The sequence below is a fragment of the Lissotriton vulgaris genome, chromosome 11 (genome assembly GCF_964263255.1).
Source record: "Lissotriton vulgaris chromosome 11, aLisVul1.2, whole genome shotgun sequence".
NCBI classification, from domain to species: domain Eukaryota; kingdom Metazoa; phylum Chordata; class Amphibia; order Caudata; family Salamandridae; genus Lissotriton; species Lissotriton vulgaris.
In genome coordinates, this window is record NC_141699.1 from 423,946,382 (window position 1) to 423,961,154 (window position 14,773).

At 38.6% G+C, this 14,773-nt stretch overlaps 1 non-coding gene across 1 annotated transcript; it reads right to left on the minus strand.

The window, feature by feature from the left end:
- Positions 1–11,925: 11,925 nt before the first annotated feature.
- LOC147679941 (5S ribosomal RNA) lies at positions 11,926–12,044 on the minus strand. The gene has a single exon (XR_015301572.1). It is a non-coding gene; the product is annotated as a 5S ribosomal RNA (ribosomal RNA).
- Positions 12,045–14,773: the final 2,729 nt, after the last annotated feature.

Genomic DNA, 14,773 nt, shown 5'->3' on the forward strand with positions numbered 1-14,773 from the left:
TTAGGTGTCTTCTAAAGAAACATTGGAGTCTCCTGATTACTGATCCCATTATTGGCAAAATTATAGGAGCTGCACTGCAGGTGACATATAGATGGTCTAAGTCACTGAGAGATTCCCTAGTACACAGTTACCAGGAACATCGACCCCCATCTGGTTGGCTTGACCGAACAATGGAAGTCCTCTACCCATGTGGTTCATGTAAAGCCTACAAACATAGAAAATCTGTAAGAGTTACATTACTGAAAATGGCAAAGTTAGATATATTCGCAAATTTATCACCCACAATACAGAATTTACCATCTATTTGCTGGAATGTCCCTATGGGCTACGTTACATTGGTAGCACTAAATTACCATTAAAGATGACAATTTTTCAACATCTCCGTGCTATCACGAATAATGATTTAATTTATCCCATAAACCGTCATTTCAGGATTAAACACAACAGCGACTGCAGTCCCCTAAGGGCCCTTGGGGTTGACTGTATTAAGAAACACACTAGAGGTGGTGACAGAGAGACATTTATGTGAATTTTAGAGTCTAAATACATTAAATACTATAATTCCATTTGGAATGAACATCAGCCGAGGAGCTGACAACTCACATTGGCAAAATTTTTCCATTAATATACACATGTCCAATCCTCTATATTCGTATCTATCTTTTCATTACAATGTTATTTGTTTGTTGGTATCTCACTTGTGTCACTCATTGAGGCATTTTTTAATTTACAGTCTCACATAGTTGAATCTGGCACTAGTCTTAGATACATGAAGTTAAAGCTTAGAGAGGGCATTGATAGACTCGCCTCTTCCCAATTTTGGATTATTGTTCAGGACTTAGAGAGAGTAATGGTGGTCATATTTTCATTGCCAGTTTGGTCATCCTCTTGAGCACTTGCCCTATATAGGGATTTTTTCCCAAATCTGAGTGATTTTTCCAGCTTGGTTTTTTGGTGAGTCGCAGTAGTATGCAACTGGCATGCTTTTTTGACCCCCATGTCATCGCTGCTAACATGTGGTTCTGTTATGCCATATAGCGCCTTTTTAAATGTAAATTTATTTTCTGACGCTAGCATTCACTGTTGTTTTTTTTTTCCACTTGAAAGTGTAATATTTTGCAACGATTATTAATTGTATTGTGAAAAGAATTCTTAGGTTTGATATACACACATGAATTGGAAATGTGTATTGATCTTTTTTGTTCCAATGTATTGTTCAAAATTACGAAGGACAGCAAAAAAACTGAGGTCTTTCTTCTGCAATGAAATGAATTGAAAGTCTTTCCTTCATTTTCTGACAGGTTCTCACGTATTTCTGGAGTGGGTTGAGCACACAATGTAAACTTGATAAAGGCTTATTACTGAAACATGTTATTGCAAAACTACTTGGTGTGCCATCTTTCTCATTTCATATTTGAATGGACTTGGACTGGTGTACTGATGGTTGTTTCTCCATCTCCATCGACGGCACCAGCATTGTGAGGCCAGCGGCGCCGTCTTAGCAACGCTGTTATAAAGGACTAGATATATAATGTATAAATATAAATATAAATATATATAAATATAAATAAATATATATATATATATATATATATATATATATATATATATATATATATATATATATATATATATATATATATATATATATATTCGCTGAAAAAAACATAGGTTTCAGGTCATATATAGTTAGGAATTAGCATTTAAAAAACCATTGAAATTGCTCCTATATAGTTAGTTGTACTAACTATATTTCGCGCACCCGCAATCCACTGCTGATGATGTCACATATTACATCATTCATGACATGGTCAGTAACATCACTGATGACATCACTGATGACATCTCAAATGACATCACTGATGACATCACTGATGACATCTCAATTGACATCACTGATGATATCATTCATGTGATAATACGATGCACCTCTTCACACTCTAATATAACCTTTGATACAACCATTGTTAAACACAGACTATCATTCTTGAAACCATTGACACACCAATACCAGTTACTACATACGCACTCACTGATTCATGTCATGAATGATGTAATATGTGACATCGTCAGCAGTGGATTGCGGGTGCGCGAAATATAGTTAGTACAACTAACTATATAGGAGCAATTTCAATGGTTTTTTAAATGCTAATTCCTAACTATATATGACCTGAAACCTATGTTTTTTTCAGTGAATTTGCAAGGTTTTTTAAATGCTAATACCCAACTATATATGACCTGAAACCTATGGGTTTTTTTGTGAATTTGCAAGGTTTTTTAAATGCTAATACCTAACTATGTAAGGCTTGAAACCTATGGTTTATTCAGTGAATACATATATTTAATATAATACTAGCAGCCCGCCCCAGCTTTGCCCGGGGCAGAAGGGGGCTGGGGGCAGCATTTTAAGCATCTGTGTACCCCCCCCCCGAGATTGCCTAGTCCGCATCCCTCCCGGCTCCCGCCCCGACATTGGCCATACCGCCTCCCGCCTTGAGCCTTGTGCCTTGAGCCTCCCGCCGCCGCCCCCCGCCCCGACATTGGGCATAGCGCCTACCACCTACCGCCTCCCGCCTTGCGCCTTGAGCCTCCTGCCCGCCTCCCGCCTCCCACCTCCCACCCCGGCTTTGTAACCCCCCCCTAGGTCCCGACTTACCTCATCCGCCGCTCTCCCTACGCTGGACTGTTTACCTCTCCACTGCTTGACCGCTTGTCAGCTACCTCATCCGCTGCTCCTCCCCTCGCTGCCACTGCTCCTCCGCTTCTCGCCGCTCCGCAGTTCCTCCCGGCGCTCATGTTCTCCCCTCTTCCTGTTGCTGGTGAACTCCACTCCTCCCCTCACGCAGACGCTCCTCCCGGCACTCATGTCCTCGCTCTTCCTGTTGCTCGTGAACGGCGCTACTCCCCTCATGCATACGTCGCGGCCGGCGCTACTTGCAAGGGACTACTTTATTGTTATTTCTAAACATTTTAAACAATGTTTTATTTTTATTTTTATGTAGCCTATGTCCTTCTGCTTGCCCTGAGGTTTTCTAAGATGTCTTGGGTGTTCAGATTGGTGGTGTAGTTTTCGAGTTTACCTGGCTCAAAGGTGCAAGTTCTCTCTTTATAATAGTAGTATAGATATATATAATTTTTATTTACAAGTTTTATATGATTACAGGGTCCGCGCACCGTGAGCGCTCCGTAAGCACACCGTGAACGCTCTGAGCTCTTACCCTGACAAATTTTTTAAGTTTCTAAAACATAATATCTACGTTATTAACGTCAAGTCAAGTCAAGTCAGAAAATTTATATAGCGCGCTACATACCCAGAGGGTCTCAAGGCGCTTAAGGAGGGGTGGGGAATTACTTGTCAAATATCCACGTTTTAAGTTGCTTTCTGAAAGCTAGGTGGTTCTGGGTAAGGCGAAGGTAAGTGGGAAGTGAGTTCCAGGTTTTAGCTGCCAGGTAGGAGAAGGATCTACCTCCCATGGTGGTTTTGTTGATGCGAGGTACAGTGGCAAGGGCTTGGTTGGATGATCGTAGCTGGCAGGGGGGGGGGTGTAGAAGGACAGTCGTGTGTTGAGGCATTCTGGTCCGATTTCGTAGAGTGCTTTGTGTGCGTGGGTTAGGAGCCGGAAAGTGATCCTCTTATTGACGGGAAGCCAGTGGAGGTTTTTCAGGTGGCCAGAGATATGTTCTTTACGCGGGATGTCTAATATGAGTCTGGCTGAGGCGTTTTGGATTCGTTGGAGTCCTTTCTGGAGTTTAGCGGTAGTACCGGCGTAGAGGGTGTTTCCATAATCCAGTCGGCTCGTGACCAGAGCGTGGGTGACCGTTTTCCTAGTTTCGGTGGGGATCCAGCGAAATGTTTTTTTGAGCATGCGAAGAATGTTGAAGCAGGATGAAGAGACGGCGTTGACTTGTCTGTTCATCGCAACTGAGGAATCCAGAATGACGCCCAGGTTCCGTGCGTGGTCTGTAGGGATGGGTGCTTTTCCGAGGGCTTCTGGCCACCAAGAATCATCCCATGCAGAGGGGGAAGTACCTAAGATGAGGACTTCTGTTTTGTCTGAGTTCAGTTTCAGACGGCTGTGTTTCATCCATTCGGCTACTTCTTTCATTCCTTCGTGTAGGTTAGTTTTGGCGGTGCAGGGGTCCTTGGTGAGTGATAGGATCAGTTGAGTGTCATCTGCGTAGGAGATGATGTTTTTTAAAAACTTTTAACAACAGTATATTACTTTTTTGAGTAGTAACAAATCTCGCGCACCGTAAAAGCTTCGAGCTCTTACCCCCGAAAGTTTTATAAACTTTAAATCGTTATATCTACGTATTCATTGCCCAATATAAAGGTACACATTATCTGGGATGATAAAGAACATGTTATTTTAAAATTTTAAAGACCATATATAACTTTAGGCAATTATAAATCTCGCGAGAGTGCGTAATACGTAAACGCATCGTAAGATGACTTCAGCGCTCTGTAAATAGAGCTTAAACGCAACGTAAGCGCTCTGTAAGCTTACGTCCAACCATGTGACCTCAAAACAAAAGATTTAATTCGTTTATAATACTTCCTACTCCAATTGTTAAAGACTCCTCCCATGTTCATCATTCTTCTTTGGCTTTCAGAGAAGCAACACCTTTTTTCTACAGCTTCTAGCTACAGAAAAATACTTCCAAATGGCTGAACATCCAGACTCTGACCATTCTTCTAATGAAGACTTTGTTGGTATTTTTACAAAATTAATTAGCAATTCGGTAAAATTCGGTAATTACCTATTCGATAATTACCGAATCTGTATTTGCCATTGATTCCTATGGACTTTAAAGCCCATAGGAATCAATGGCAAATATCGATTCGGTAATTACCGAATCAGTAAATACCGAATCCTGCCAGGGAGAACAGCGTGTCACTTTGACACCCTGTAGCACCCCTGTTTTTGGCTTGTGTGCAATGTGGCACACATACATGCACTAAGGGCATGTATGTGTGCCACATGGCACAGGTGTACATGCACAGATGTGCATGTACACAGGAATTCCTTATTTACCACCCTATTGCATTGGGTGGTAAATAACGAATTCTTAGACGCCTCTAGCACTGTCAAAAGTGCTACCTACATTAGAATTGACAGATTTGGTATTTTTACCGAGTCTGTATTTACCGATTCGGTAATTTTACCGATTCGGTAAATACAGAATCGGTAAAAATACCAAATCTGTAAATAAATGCCTCCTACATAGGAAAAGGCATTTACCGGTCAGCAACGGCCAAATTCAGCCATTACCGACCGGTAAATGCCTACCAACATCGCGTCCCAAATAATACCACTTCAATATTTAAGAGTAAGTAAATGGGATGTAGGTAGCTTGTCTTTTAAAATTACCGAATCTGTTTATTCAGTCATTTTACCAAATCAGTATTTACCAATTCAGTAATTGCCATTGATTCCTATGGGCCTTGAGGCCAATAGGAATCAATGGCAATTACTGAATCAGTAAATACCGATTCGGTAAAATTACCGAATTGTGAAAGGGGACAGGTTGTCACTTTGACAGCCTGTTGCACCCCTGATTCTTACTTGTGTGCCATGTCACACACATACATGGTCTTACGACATGTATGTGTGCCACATGGCACAAATGTACATGCACAGATGTGCATGTACACAGCAAGTCATTTTTTACCAGAGAAAGTTTTATCGTTATATCTACATATTCATTGTACAATATAAAAGTACACATTATCTGGGATAATAAAGAACATGTTTATTTTAATTTTTAAACAACATATATAACTTTATTTAAGCAACTTTTAAACAACATATATAATTTTATTTAAGCAACTTTTAAAAAACATATATAACTTTATTTAAGCAATTGCAAATCTCGTAAGGGTGCGTACCAAACAGCTCTTTTTACAACTACCTCTACTGGTTAAAAAAAGAACTAAATTTTTATGTTTGTATGTAAACGTTTGTCATAATGAATGTCAAAGTGCAAAACTATAAGGATGTGGTACAGCATAAACCTATAAGGTGTTTACCTATAGTATATTGTACTACTTCCAAAGCACTGAAATGTAACATATGTATATAAATATGTTACAACTCAATAGGCCAAATGTACGTAATCTCGATTTACCTACTCATAAATACCAAATCATACCACTTCAATATTTAAGAGTAGGTAATTTGGATGTAGGTAATTTTTCTTTTGAAATTACAAAATCTGTATAATTCAGTCATTTTACCGAATCGGTATTTTCCGATTTGGTAATTGCCATTGATTCCTATAAGTCTTGAGGCCAATAGGAATCAATGGCAATTACCGAATCAGTAAATACCGAATCAATAAAATGACCAAATTGACAAGGGAGACAGGTTGTCACTTTGACAACCTGTTGCATCCCTGATTCTGACTTGTGTGCCATGTCACACACATACATGGTCTTACGACATGTATGTGTGACACATGGCACAAATGTACATGCACAGATATGCATGTTCACAGGAATTTATTAATTACCTCCGAAGGTTTTATAAACTTTAAATCGTTATATCTACGTATTCATTGCACAATATAAAGGAACATATTACCTGGGATAATAAAGAACATGTTTATTTTAAACTTTAAAACAACATATATAACTTTATTTAAACAATTATAAATCTCACGAGGGTGCTAAATCATTATATCTACATAATCATTATACAATATAAAAGAACATATTAACTGAGATAATAAAGAAGATGTTTATTTTAAACTTTTAAACAACATATATAACTTTATGTAAACAATTATAAATGTCACAAGGGTGCGTACCACGTAAGCACATCATAAGATGACGTAAGCGCTCCGTAAATAAAACATAAACGCAACATAAGCTTACGTGAGCACTCCGTAAACGCTCCGTAAACACTCCGTAAACTTGCATCCAACCATGTGACCTTATAACAAAAGATTTTATTGGTTTATAATACTTCCTGCTTTCATTCTTGAAAGACCCCTCCCATGTTCATTATTCTTCTTTGGCTTTCAGAGAAGCAACACCTTTTTTCTAGTCTGGAAGTTTTTCAGCTTTCCAGAAGATCAGAAGAAAGTAAATGCACCACTGGGCACCTGCAAGATCTGTGACACAGTGTTATCTAGAGGAAATCCTAATAAGAAATATTAATTTGGAACTCTCAGCATGGAACGCCATATAAAAAATATACACCCCAACAATTGGAATAGAGCTGTGGTGCAAAGATGTCAGGAGCAGGACACTTCTCCTAGTACATCTACAGCAAGAACCAGAGTACCACCAATGCCATCTTCAATGGTGGCGAACATTCAGCCAGAACTGAAAAATTTAATGATGCAATGCATACATTGCAATAAATTGGTAGTCTTCTGAGAACAGTCCATTGTAATTTTGCAGAAGAACAGGAACCACAGATGCAACAATTGTTTTGTGTAAAAAATTCATTCTTCTACTTCATCTTCAGAAGAGTTTGTACCTGAAACCCCTAGTACACAGAGAGAGTCCATAGTACGGAAATTAAAAAAAACAGAAAGAGAGAAAAAGGTAAATGTGCCTTTTGTCACATGTAAAATCTGTCACACAGTACTTTCAAGAGGGAATCCACAGAAACAGTACAGCTTTGGAACTTATAGCATGGAATGCATTGTCCAGAATATACACCCAAACAATTGGAGTAAAGCTGTAATAAAAAAATCATCAGAGGAGCAGGGCTCTACTCCCAGCACTTCTTCTGAAGCAACAGCACCACCAATGCAAGCATCAATAGTTGCAAATATCCCACCTGAACTTAAGAATTTGATGATGTAATGCATTTGTTGCCAGAAACTAATAACCTTTGCACAAGAGTCCATTCAAGTTATCCTGCAAAAAAACAGGAAGCACAGGTGCATTACCACGAGCATTTTTTCTTTTCTCTGAAGATTGTCTTCTGGATGAATCTTCTAATTGAGTCCTCTTGATTGATAAAACTTGCTTATAAAGTCTTTGTTTGCGGTTCTTGGTAGGCATAATCTATTATGACTCTGTAGATATTTACAATCTGTTGAAAAGAAAAATATGACATATTATAGACCACTACCAACATAGCACATAGCAATTACATTAACTAAACAATATAAACACTAGTTCACATCTCTCTTTGTGTGTCTCAAATCACTCTCTGCCTGCACCATCTCCGTCTTTCCATGCCTCATCTCACTCTCTCCTTCCACCATCTCTCAGTTTGTATGTGTGTGTTATCTCAATCTCTGCCTACACCATCTGTCTGTTTGTGTGTGTGTCTCATCTCACTTTCTGTGTCTAAAACGATTTACCATACTAAATGTTTTTTGTTGAAATATCTGGCTTTAAGTTTTTTGACAAGGAACACACTGAGTGTGTATGTGAATTAAGGAATTATATTTTCATCTTTTTCCATAATGTTAGCTGTGTGTGCTAACAATTTGTATCTTTAAGCTTACAGGGTAGACTTTTTTTTAAAGTGTTTATCATGCTTAAATTCAATGCTGGTACAGAGATAGTGCTAATAGTTTAATTTGGCTTGTAAATATGCTCCTTTTTTAGAAGTGCCTTGTGCAATCTTTAACATGGGTGGAAGCAGTGAATGTATGGAGAGGGATAGGAATAGCAGATAGAAAACCATATGAAATGGTGTGAGAGATGCATAAAGTATTTTACTAATGGTATCTATTGAGATACAATATACAAAAAAGAGGGGCATATTTACAAGCCTCCTGCGCAAAGTTTAACATGGATGCAAGCAGAAAATGCGTGCAGAGTATTAAAACTGGCACACAGACAAGAATATACATTAGGCAAGGGGTTTGTAAATATGCCAATGAAACCATTACCTTATCTCTATACCATCATTGATGTTAAACATTGCGCAAGGGGCTTGTAAATATGCCAATGAAACCATTACACTATCTCTATACCAGCATTAATATTAAACATTGCACAAGGGAATTGTAAATATGCCAATGAAACCACTACACTATCTCTATACCAGCATTAATGTCAAACATTGCGCAGAGGGCTTGTAAATATGCCAATGAAACCATTACACTTTCTGTATACCAGCATTAATGTCAAACATTGCGTAAGGGGCTTGTAAATATACCAATAAACCATTACACTTTCTCTATACCAGCATTAATGTCAAACATTGCGCAAGGGGCTTGTAAATATGCCAATGAAACCATTACACTATCTCTATACCAGCATTAATGTCAAACATTGCTCAAGGGGCTTGTAAATATGCCAATGAAACCATTCCACTATCTCTATACCAGCATTAATGTCAAACATTGCGCAAGGGGCTTGAAAATATGCCAATGAAACCATTACACTATCTCTATACCAGCATTAATGTCAAACATTGCACAAGGGGCTTGTAAATATGCCAATGAAACCATTACACTATCTCTATACCAGCATTAATGTCAAACATTGCGCAAGGGGTTTGTAAATATGCCAATGAAACCATTACACTATCCCTATACCAGCATTAATGTCAAACATTGCGCAAGGGGCTTGTAAATATGTCAATAAACCATTACACTTTCCCTATACCAGCATTAATTTTAAACATTGCGCAAGGGGCTTGTAAATATGCCAGGGAAACCATTACACTATCTCTATATCAGCATTAATGTCAAACATTGTGCAAGGGGCTTGTAAATATGCCAACGAAACCATTACACTATCTCTATACCAGAATTAATGTCAAACATTGCACAAGGGGCTTGTAAATATGCCAATGAAACCATTACACTATCTGTATACCAGCATTAATGTCAAACATTGCGCAAGGGGCTTGTAAATATGCCAATGAAACCATTACACTATCTCTATACCAGCATTAATGTTAAACATTGCACAAGGGGCTTGTAAATATGCCAATGAAACCATTACACTATCTCTATACCAGCATTAATGTCAAACATTGCGCAAGGGCCTTGTAAATATGCCTCTCTTTTTTTGTATATTCTATCTCAATTTATGCCATTAGAAAAACCCTTTAAGCATCTCTCACGACATTTCATATTATTGTCTGTGTGGCAAATCCTTAGTGAAATCCTTTATGCATCTCCCACACCATTTCATAAGGTTTTCTATCTGCTATTCCTATCCCTCTCCATACATTCACTGCTTCCACCCATGTTAAAGGTTGCGCAAGGCGCTTGTAAAAAAGGAGCATATTTACAAGTCCAATGAAACCATTACACTATCTCTATAGCAGAATTTAATCCAAGCATGAAAAACAATTAAAAATAAGTCTACCCTATAAACTAATAGATACAAACTGCACACACAGCTAGCATTATGGAAAAAGATGAAAATATAATTCCTTAATTCACATACACACACAGTGTGACCCTTGTGAAAAATATTATAGCCACACATTTCAGCAAAAATCATTTAACATGGTAAATCGATTTAGACACAGAACACAGCCCATTTCAATATGCAATACATTACATTGCTGGAACCTAACTCATTTCAAAATGTCATTTCTAATATGCACCATTCAGTTAACATTATGGAAAAAGGTGAAAATGTAATTCCTTAATTCACACAGACACTCACTGTGAACCTTGTCAAAAATCTAAAAGCCACACATTTTATCAAAAAACATTTAGCATGGTAAATCATTTTACACAAAAAGCACAACCCATTTAAATGAGCACTACACTACAATGCAGAAACCTGACTCACAAATAAATCCAACAGTAATGAAGCCCGATATGCTTGTTATGCTTCCCAATACTGCAAACAGCACTCTCTCTATATTACTCCCCTTTAAAATCACTTTTGAAAATGTAGAACAGTGTGAAACACAAACCAGATTTTCTTAAGCACAATCCCTGAACTGCAGCTCAGACACTGGAAACAGAAATGGCAGTTTCTCACTTATTTTTCTCACTTATTTCTGCTCATAACCAATGAAATGTCTTCCCACACTATTTCAAAACTAAACTAACATTTCAATTGGTTCTACATTTCCACACTTTCAAACTCACACCCATCCCCCTACTGCTCATTCAACCTGTTACCATGGTAACTCCCACCTAAGGAAGAACAGAGTTTAAAAGTTCATCATACTATGTTGCAAATGAATCCATCAAGGTTGTTAGAGCTTTCAATATAACAGCTAATCATGTGCAATGTTCCTTTCAATGACCTCTTCTGAACCATTAGAATTGCTTCTTTTAAAAAACAAAACTTTGCACCCTAATATGCTCTTTTGCATTTTCAGAAAGCACCAATCATTTCTTAAGCTTCAAGTGCAGTGAATGTCCTCCTCTTTTTTTTCTAAACTGCAAGCTTTCCAACTGCCATTTCATTTACATCCCTCATCTGAGTGCAACCAAATCTGCCTTGAACATGCTTTCAGTATGGTTTGTAGGACACAGCTTTGTATTCTGGTCTAAAAGATATGCAACAAACAGAGGAATTTTAAACCTTGATTTACCAAATGTGGGTATTTTATGGATTGGCCAGAGAGGATTAAGATGTCACCAATTGATACCATTGGTGAAATCCTTCATGCATCTCCCACATCCTGACCTCATAATTGTGCACTGTGGTGGAAATGACTTATGCACTTTGACTGGGGTTGGTCTGGAAATGCTAATAAAGGACATCTTTGGACAATTGATGTCACTTTTTCCTCAACCTGCCTTTGTCTATTCCAATATATGCCAAAGGCAAAAATGGAATTGGTCCAATCAATTTTGTCCGCAGATTGAGAAAGCAAGGAAACATGTAAATAAATCTGTTTCTGCATACATGAGAGACTATGGAAAGGGTTGTATATACCACAACAACTTGCGTTACAACATGCAAGGCATCTATAGGACAGATGGTCAGACGAGATCAGGTGCTTTCAGGGTGGTATGGCTGTAGGCTTTAGCCTACAGCACCTGGTATTCCCAGGCGATCTCCCATCCAGGTACTAACCAGGCCCGACCCTGCTTAACTTCTGAGATCAGACGAGATCAGGTGCTTTCAGGGTGGTATGGCCGTAGGCGACAGATGGTGTACATTTCACCGATGAAGGGAACAAAGTCTTTCTCTGTAACATCAGACTCTGCATTGATACTTCTTGTAGGTACCAAAAAAAAAAAAAACACAATGAACACAAAGGCTTTTTTTAGAGCCAACTAACATGTAAACACTCAAATATAATTTTTTTTATTAATTTTTACCGAGGTCCGCGCACCGAGCCCTCACTGAGCACTCCCCGTGCGCGGACCTATCGTGTTTTCTGGCATTTTTTAAAAAATAAACATTATTTTTAACCTTAGGATTCCTTGAAGAGCCCCCTGAGAAGACCTAAGGGGTCAGGGACACTCTACCCAACCCCCTTCCCACGTTTTTAAGTTATATTTTTCACTCTCTTCTGATACCACAAAATGGGGGCAAAAGGGTTCGCGCACCGTGCATTCACCGAGCACTCACGGTGCGCGGACCTATTGGAATTTTTTTTTCAATAAAACTAAATGGAAATGGACATCGTCTCCTCTGTAGATACCTCGAAGGTTGTAATGCAAGGTATTATGGTATATTGAATCCATACTGTAGTCTTTCAGGAAAGCCGAAACAGATTTGTTCCCATGATTCCTTCCTTTCTCAATGTGTGGTCAGAATTGGGGTAGGAGGTCATGAGTTCCTACTCTGGTGAAACACACTTGCTATTCTATATACTTACTTATGTTGTAAACTAGTGAATCAGAGACAGCCAGTGAAAGAAAGGATGCAGGACATGAAGGACACAAAATTGTATCACTTTGCTACTACCTCATAAATCACATTTAAATAAGTATAAAAATTAAAACAAATGTTTCATTAATAAATTAAAATTTATTTATCAGAATTTTCAAAATCTAAAAGAACTTGGAGCATTTCTTCATCAGAAATTTCATCCATCAAAGTGTCTTTAAATGATTCGTCCAACTCAACAAAGTCTACACACTCCATTAATTCCATATCCAGTGTTTCATCCAAAAAATCTGCCATGGTATCTTCATGTTCTTCATGATTTGTTTCAACAACAGGATCAATAAACGTTGCTGTGATTTCGATGTCAAATGACTCTTCATTTTCTGCCATTATTGAAGTTAGTGTACTATTAAAAGAAAGAGAAAGACAGTGATATGTTGCAGGGTAAGAGTGAGATAGGGCAGAGAAAAACTATTACATTCTATAAGAAGAGTTACTACTGTGTAAAACACACACCAGAAATTGAACACCAAAAATTCCACACAAAAGTACCTCAGACACTATAGTCACAAAATGGCCGTATTTCCCTGGACAGTGTATAGTATCAAGCAAGAATTAGAAATATAAAGCACTGCATCTGATGTTGCCCTACTCAATCCATAAGTATAACAGAAAAACATTAAATAACTAACAGAAAACATTTGTCCTATTAACTTAAAGTGAACAACAGAGTTCTCCTTACAAATTAATAACTCACCTTCTAGAAAACTGTTGTACAGTAAAATCTGTCTCAATCGCACACCTCAGAAGTATACCTCAAACAGTAACATTTCAAAATGGCTGTGTTTCCCTCTCATTTTTCATACAAATTCAAATACCCAGCCAATCACATTTCATCACACACAAAATCAAAACCAAAGTAACATTTTAATTGGTTCAAATTATCAACACATTCAAACTCACATAATCTTCAACCTACCCCCAATGCTCTCTACCAATTACCATACAAACTCTCCACAAAACACCTAACTAAACCCAAAGGTGAAATAGTCATCACTCAATGTTGCACTCAACCAACATCTAAACACTGAAACTTGGTATTTTAATGTATTTCTTTTTTGTCTTTTTGAGCCACAGTCGCGCACGGTGCGCGGACCCCGCGATTTGTTTTTTTTCAACCTTCGGGGTCCTTTACAGACCCCATGACAAAACCTAGGGGGCTCGGGAATCTTTACCCTGCCTCCTTGTCAACTATTTCATTTCTGTTTACAACCACTATCATCTGCCACAAAAACAAGATGGCGGACAACACTTCCTCATTTTGACTGACTGGAATGTTGACAGACGTCCAACAGCCAATCAGAATTCCGTGCGCGCACGCTAAGGTCCGCGTACGTGCAAGGACAGTGCAAGGACGGAGCATGCCCGTGCGCGCACCGTGTCCCGCCCATAGATATATAATTTGAAAAAAGTCAATTTTCTCAGCAATTACCGGAAGTATTTTCACCAACTATACAAAAGGCACTTCTGCATACCAGGCTCTACCATTTCGCCAAGTTTGCAGCAATTCCATTCAGCTGTTCGGGCTGTAGCTGTGTCTAAAAGTCCTATGGAAAATTGCATTGGACTCAATTTCACATTCAATTTTCTCAAAAACTACTGGAGGGATTTACACCAAATATACAAAAGGCACTGCTCCATACCACTCCCTACCATTTTGCCAAATCTGGTGTAATTCCGTTCAGCTGTTCGAGCTGTAGCCTTGTCAGAATGTCACTATGGAAATTACTTTGGGGAAAACACATTTTGGGACCCCGCTTTTTTCTCGGCCCCCGCTTGACGAATCCCCCCGAAACTTTCAGGGAAGGAGCGGAGCACAAGGAGGCAAATTTAAGGAAAATTACAGGCAGATCCCTCAATCGGCGCCAAAGTTATTCCCAATAGAACAACAAAAGAGCCCCACAGTGACTGATGATGCAGCTGACTTTATTCGTCGTTTCATGTGCAACTTACGCTCGTACACCTTACTCGTTTCGA